We start from the raw sequence: 7,851 nt of genomic DNA, 5'->3' as shown, positions 1-7,851 counted from the left end.
TGCGAGACAGCTGCAGTGGTGGCTCACGGACCGCGATTGGGTCAACGGCAGATCCCTCTCCCTTCCCCAACCGGAGCACGTAGTTGTGACGGACGCGTCCCTCCAGGGCTGGGGAGGCCACTTGGGAGAGGCGGAGATCAGAGGACTCTGGTCTCCGGTGGAGTCCCGGCTCCATATCAATCTGTTGGAGCTGCGGGCGAGTCGTCTGGCACTGAAGCCCGTCTGTCCGAGGGAGTGCAGTGCAAGTGTTCACGGACCACACCACCGCCATGTGGTACTGCAACAAACAGGGCGGAGTGGGGTCGTGGACCCTTTGCCAGGAGGCTCTGCGTCTCTGGCAATGGCTGGAACATCAGGGCGTGACTCTGGTGGTTCAACACCTGGCAGGTTCTCTGAACGCCAGGGCGGACAAACTCAGCCGTCGGTGCTCGATGGATCACGAATGGCGTCTGAACTCGGACGTGGCGCAAGGCCTCTTTCTGCGATGGGGAGAGCCTTGGTTAGATCTATTCGCCACCGAAGAGAACGCGCAATGTCATCAGTTCTGCGCGTTGGAATTTCCAAGGCGGCACTCGCTCAGAGACGCTTTTCGTCGCGAGTGGAGCTGCGGTCTGTTGTACGCCTTTCCGCCTATACCACTTCTGCCCAGAGTGCTGAAGAAGATCAAGCGTGACCGGGCACAAGTCATCCTTGTGGCTCCGGACTGGGCACGAAGGTACTGGTATCCCGAGCTACTCAGTATGTCAGTCGATCCCCCGGTTCGTCTGCCTCTTCAGGAGGAACTTCTGTCGCAGCAGCAGGGGACGGTCCTCCACCCGAACCTGTCCAGTCTCCACCTCCATGCTTGGAGATTGAGCGGCGACAGTTGAGGCCATTTGACTTGCCTCCTGAAGTTTGCAACATCATTCTGGCAGTCAGGCGTCCCTACACAAAGTCGGTATACGCCTGCAGGTGGAACAGATTTGTGGCATGGTGCACAGCAAAGGCTGTGGATCCCCTCAATGCCCCTCTCTCTGAGGTTCTCCTCTTTCTTCTCTCTCTTGCCCAGCAGGGCTATGCTCTGGGCACTGTCAAGGGCTATCTTTCAGCTCTTTCAGCCTTTCTGAGGCTGCCTGACCAACCTTATTTGTTCAAGTCCCCTATCGGTAATCGATTCCTGAAGGGCATCACTCATACCTTTCCTCCTGTTCCCTTCGTGATGCCTCAGTGGAACTTGAACCTGGTTCTAACGTTTCTGATGTGCGCTCCCTTTGAGCCACTTCACAACTGTCCTCTTCGCCTTCTTTCTTTGAAGACTGCCTTCCTGGTAGCCATCACCTCTGCCAGGAGAGTGAGTGAGCTCCAGGCTCTGTCTTGTAAGCCTCCTTGCCTTTCAGTCCATCCGGACAAGGTTGTATTACGGACAAGGCCCTCCTTCCTTTCCAAGGTAGTCACGGCCTTCCACATTGGGCAATCTATCACGTTGCCCACCTTCTTTCCGCCTCCGCATCCCTCGAAAGAGGAGGAGAGGCTCCACCGTCTGGACCCAAAACGTGCGCTCTCATTTTATCTGAATCGCACACAACCGTTCCGGGTGGATGATCAACTCTTTGTTGGGTACGCGGGCGCTAAGAAAGGGAAAGCGGTGCACAAGCGGACCATCTCCAGGTGGATTATCTTGTGCATCCAGGCGTGTTACTCCTTGGCTAAGAAGGAACCCCCTGTTGGGCTGAGGGCTCATTCCACTCGAGCCAAGGCCACTAAAACTGCCTTGGGCCGAGGTGTGCCCTTGCAGGACATTTGCCAGGCAGCTATGTGGGCCTCGCTGCACACGTTTGCAAGACACCATTGCCTGGACACTCAAGTCCGGAGGGACGGCTACTTTGGCCGTTCCGTCCTCCAGGATTTTCTGGTGTGATTATTGGTTCGCAGACCCACCACCACGGGGATGGTATTGCTGGGGTATCTATTCTAAGGTAAGGAATCGATCACTAACGTGTCTCTTTCAGATGCACAAGTTATTACTTGTGTAACAATATATCTGTAAGAGACTTTAGTTAGTGATAGATTCCTTACCGACCCACCCATCCTCCCCGTTCTGCGAACCGATATCTAGGGTTAAGGTCATCCCCTTTCAGGGCCCTAGTTTCTTGGCACCAGTGTTGGTTTTTGTCATGGCTCTGCGCTTCTGGCGCGGAAAAGCTGTGGCTAAGAACTGACGTCAGCACGCGGAGGCGGCGTCTAAGTACTCCGACGACGTCATCACGGCGCCGATGACGGACGCGGAGCCGCAGACGACGCCTACCGACGCGCAAGGGTACTGCTACACAAAAGTTTCCGGATCCAGTCTGACGCCTGGGGATATTCTAAGGTAAGGAATCTATCACGAACTAATGTCTCTTACAGATATATTGTTACACAAGTAGTAACTTGTGCATTAGTCTCGTAATATCACTGTTAAACTGTATTAAGAAAATGGCATCTCAACCCTATTATAATTTACCACAGTTAATTTGTGACATGGTGTCTATAGGTAGAACAGCACATGTAGGTCACGGAGCAGAACTACAATTGTTTGAACAATTGAATGATAATTAGCTTATCAGCCAGGATGATTTTTGCCTGAAAACTCTCAAACCGCTGAAGAGGAGACATTTGAGGCAGCATTTTTGTCTAATTCACTTTAGAACCTCGGCTTTGGGAAACCACACTCTACCCATTGGTTGTTCTAAACTACAACCACTTTCACAAGTGACATTTTAAGCTGCAGAGGGTACATTTTGAAGTAATCTACAACATACCATTGGTATGTTTACATTCACAGAACACATTCCCTGTTTGTTCTGCCTCCATGATGCATTTTTTATAAGATGGTGGGAGTCCAGGGAGTATGTATTGTAAAGATGTGAAAGAAACAGGTTAGTATTAGATTCCTTACCTTAGAATATCCCCAGGCATCAGTCTGGATCCGGAGATTTTTGCGTAGCAGTAACCCTGCGCGTCGGTAGGCGTCATCTGCGGCTCCGCGTCCGGTGTCGTTGGTGCCGGGATGACGCCGCCGGAGTACTTAGACGCCGCACTCGCGCGCTGACGTCCGTTCTTCTTTTTTCTGCGCCAGCAAGCGCAGATCTTTAAAAAGTGGTACCTGTGGTCAATTTTTGACTAAACTTTTTCGATCTGTTTTTCGAGCCGAACGACTACATTGGTGCCTGTAGGGATGCCCAGGTTCAATACCTGTGCCGACTGCAACCGACTGATGTCGGTTACCGACCCCCATCGCAGGTGCCTGCATTGCCTGGGGCCCGACCACGATGACCAGTCGTGCCCCGACTGCCGGGCCTTGACGTCGTCGGCCCGCGCCGCTCGAGTTCCAAGTCCGGAAGGAGGTCGAGGGACCAGTCATGGGGCCTGAGTCATCACATCTTGGCGAGTCGACGCCACTCGTCGGGCTCCAAGTCCTCAGGTAAGAGGCACAAGAAGTCGATGAGGTGACACTTCTCTTCTGACTCCCCCCTGACGCTCGCGCGACGCGGCCTTGGGTGCGGGCGACACCACCCACGCAGCGCCGTCTGAGCCGCAGGCGTCGCGGCCTGCTCCATACCCGCCGGTTCCTGGGCAGAACGCGACGCCGGAGGAGATCGATGCCTTCCTCATGGCCATGAGGTTGCTCGCTCACTCCGTCTGGTTCCGCGGCGCCTTTGGGCCCCGCGTTCCCGATTGGGAGCCCAGCGGGCCGGGTGCTTCGGCGCCGTTGGCCACTTCGGTCCCGACGCCGCACGGCCCAAATGGCTCCCGTTCCGGATCCATGTCGACCTTACGACCCCGCCGGCGTCGACCCCTAGGGTGTCGCCCCCAGCGCCGTCCCTGGACAACGACGTCCCCGATCCGGTTCCAACGTCGAGAGAAGACCATTTCTTCTATGATCCGGCACCATCATTTGACCCAGAGTACCCAGGAGATGGGAGACGAGGCGGATTGGGAGGGGTCTGAGGACCCTCTGGCACCGGAGTGCCAGTCTTTTCAGGACTGGGCAGGTGAGCTAGGGGAGGCCAGTGGTTTGGACACTTCGCCCAACACTGGATTTGTCTCCCCTCCTACCGTAGCTACGGAGGAGGGGGCTGCCTATAGTGTGGTGTTGATGCCGGCGGCCAAGACCTTGGCTCTTGAGCTCCCAGTCGCGGCCGTGAGGACTAACCTCCTCACTGAGGTCCTTAAACCGCAGTCAACCTCTTTCGTAGCCTCTGCGGTTGTTTAATGAGGCCTTGACTGACGTTCTTTTGGGCACTTGGTCCAGGCCCGCTGCAGGTCCCCCTGTAGATAAGAACGTGGCCAGATGCCACCGCCCGGCACCGGGCGACCCTTGCTTCCTGTCCACCCACCCCACCCCGGAGAGCCTGGTTCTCCAGGCCTCTAACTCCCAGACTGCATTCCCGACAGCCCCGCCTGATCGGGAATCCAAAAGGTACGAACAGTATGGTAAAAAGATGTTCTCCTCACTGAGTTTGGGGTTGCGGTCAGTTAACACCGCATCTCTTTTGGGCCGTTATACCCACTCTCTGTGGGACACGGTCGCGGACGTACTACCACAATATCCAGAGGAGGACCGGACTAAACCCGCCCAAGCCCCTGCGGCACGGTATTCCATCTGATGTGGGCTGGATACAATGGACTCGCTAGGCAGGGCGAATGCAACGACGGTGACGGTTCGCCGCCACGCCTGGCTGAGGTCCGCTAACTTTTCGGCTGATGTCCATAATACCCTTATGGACATGCCGTTTGATGGCCGTTGCCTTTTTGGCGACAAGGCACAGAGTGTGTTTGAGCGCTTTAAGAACTCCAGGGCTACGGCCAAGTCCTTGGGCCTGTCAGCCCGCGCCAGCAAACTGCTGCCTTTTGCTCCTTTTGTGGCCAAGGAAGGGGCGGCCCCACACGTCCTGCCAGTCAGAGACCGCAGACTAACATCCAGCGCGGTGGCGGATGTGGAAACCTGCCGTGGCGGTACCCGGGGACAACAGCAAGGCCAGTCCACATCCACCTCTGCAGCATCCACCTCAAAGCCCTCCTAGTCTGAGCTTTCAGGCCCATTTGATGCCAGTGGGGGGCAGGGTTTGCCATTACCTCCTCCACTGGCGCACCATCACATCGGACAGGTGGGTGCTGCAAATCCCCAAAGGGGCTACTCCCTCCCCTGCGAGGCTACCCCTCCAGCCATGCCACTGCAGTACCACCGCGTGTCGGGGGATTACTTGCAACTCCTGCAAGAGGAAGTATCGGCCATCTTGGCCAAGGGGGCCATCGAGCGCGTTCCTGGGCCAGAAGTAGCGTGTGGTTGTTACTCTCACTACTTTCTGGTTCCCAAGAAGGGCAAAGGGGGCCTGTGCCCTATCTTGGATCTGCAGAACGTCAACGGCTTCCTCCGGAAGGAGAAGTTAAAGATGCTGACTCTGGCTCAGGTCTTAGCTGCCCTGGACCTGGGAGACTGGATGGTAGCGTTGGACTTGCAGGACGCTTATTTTCACATCTGACTTGCCGGCACACCGGCATTACCTGCTGTTCACGGTAGGCCACGAGCACTCTCAGTTTACCGTGCTCCCCTTCGGCCTTACCAGCGCCCCACGGGTGTTCACGAAAGTGATGGCGGTGGTCGCAACTCATCTGCGCAGGTTAGGGGTTTCAGTCTTCCCCTACCTCGACGACTGGTTGTTGAAGGCAGGCTCGACCCAGACAGTAGTCAGCCACCTCCAGACTACGGCCGACCTCCTGCACCTGCTGGGGTTCTCAATCAATGTGCCGAAGTCACACCTGTGTCCCTCTCAGAAGCTCCTCTTCATCAGAGCGGTTCTAGACTCTGGCAGTTTCGGGTTTATCCTCCCGAACAGCGGGTTTGGGATATTCAGGCTCTGATTCCTATCTTTCAGCCTTTATCCCGAGTCTCGGTCAGGTTGATGCTGCCGCTTCTGGGGCTGATGGCCTCCTGCATCCTTCTGGTGCATCACGCCATGTGGCGGATGCGGGCTCTGCAGTGCGACCTGAAGTTTCAGTGGGCCCAGCATTAGTGTAACTTGTCCGACCACTTCTTGATCTCAGAGGGCACTGCAAGACAGTTGCAGTGGTGGCACACAGACCGCGATTGGGTCAGCTGCAGATCCCTCTCCATACCCCAAACTGAGCACGTAGTTGTGACCGATGCGTCCCTCCTGGGCTGGAGGGGCCACATGGGAGAGGCGGAGATCAGAGGCCTCTAGTCTCTGGCGGAGTCCCAGCTCCACATCAACCTTCTGGAGCTGCGGGCGATCCGGCTTGCACTTAAAGCATTCCTCCCCTCTGTCCAGCGGAGTGTAGTGCAGGTGTTCATGGACAACACCACCGCCATGTGGTACTCCAACAAACAGGGCGGGGTGGGGTCGTAGACCCTATGCCAGAAGGCTCTGCGTCTCTGGCAGTGGCTGCCGCATGAGGAAGTGACCCTAGTGGCTCAACACCTGGCAGGTTCACTGAACGCCAGGGCGGACGAACTCAAGTGTCTGTGCATGATGGATCACGAATGGCGTCTGAACTAGGACGGTGCGCAAGGCCTCTTTCAGCAGTGGGGAGAGTCTTGGTTAGATCTATTCGCCACAGAAGAGAACGTACAATGTCATCAGTTCTGCGCGTTGGAATTTCCAAGGCGGCACTCGCTGGGAGACACTTTTCGTCGTGAGTGGAGTTGCGGTCTGTTGTACACCTTTCCGCCTATACCACTTCTGCCCAGAGTGCTGAAGAAGATCAGATGCGACCAGGCCCAAGTCATCCTTGTGGCTCCGAACTGGGCACGAAGATACTGGTATCCCGAGCTACTCAGCATGTCAGTCGATCCCCTGATTAGTCTGCCTCTTCAGGAGGGCCTTCTGTCTCAGCAGGAGGGTACTGTCCTCCACCCGAACCTGTCCAGTCTCCACCTCCATGCCTGGAGATTGAGCGGCGACAGTTGAGGCCATTTGACTTGCCTCCTGAAGTCTGCGATGTAATTCTGGCAGCCAGGCGTCCCTCCACAAAATCTGTATACGCCTGCAGGTGGAACAAATTTGTGGCATGGTGCACAGCAAAGGCTGTGGATCCACTCTCTGCCCCGCTCTGAGGGTCTCCTCTTTCTTCTTTCTCTTGCCCAGTAATAGGTTCTTGAAGGGCATCACTCATATGTTCCCCCCTTTTCCTTTCGTGATGCCACAGTGGGACTTGAAACTGGTTCTGACTTATCTGATATGCGTTCCCTTCGAGCCACTTCATAACTGTCCTCTTCGTCTTCTTACTCTCAAGACTGCATTCCTGGTTTCCAACACCTCTGCCAGGAGAGTGAGTGAGCTCCAGGCCCTTTCTTCACAACCTCCTTTCCTTTCTGTCCATCCGCGACCCTCTTTCCCGCCCAAGGTAGTCACAGCCTTCCACATCGGGCAGTCCTTGCCAACCTTCTTTCCACCTCCGCATCCCTCGAAAGAGGAAGAGAGGCTCCACCGTCTGGACCTAAAACGCCACTCGGGCCACGGCGGATACTACTGCCCTTGGTCGGGGAGTCCCCTTGCAGGACATCTGTCAGGCAGGTACGTGGGCCTCGCTGCACACGTTTGCTAGACACTACTGCCTAGACAGCCAAGTCCGGAGAGATGGCTTTTTCGGCTGTTCCGTTCTCCAGGACTTTCTGGTGTGATTATTGGTTCGCAGACCCACCACCGGGGTCTGTATTGCTGGGGTATATATTCTAAGGTAAGGAATCTAATACTAACTTGTTTCTTTCAGATGCACAAGTTACTTACCTTCGGTAACAATATATCTGTAAGAAACAATAGTTAGTATTAGATACCTTACCGCCCCACCCATCCTCCCCGTTCTGCGAAC

This window comes from Lissotriton vulgaris, unplaced genomic scaffold (genome assembly GCF_964263255.1).
Source record: "Lissotriton vulgaris unplaced genomic scaffold, aLisVul1.2 SCAFFOLD_2170, whole genome shotgun sequence".
NCBI lineage: Eukaryota > Metazoa > Chordata > Amphibia > Caudata > Salamandridae > Lissotriton > Lissotriton vulgaris.
This window is presented reverse-complemented; position numbering follows the sequence as displayed.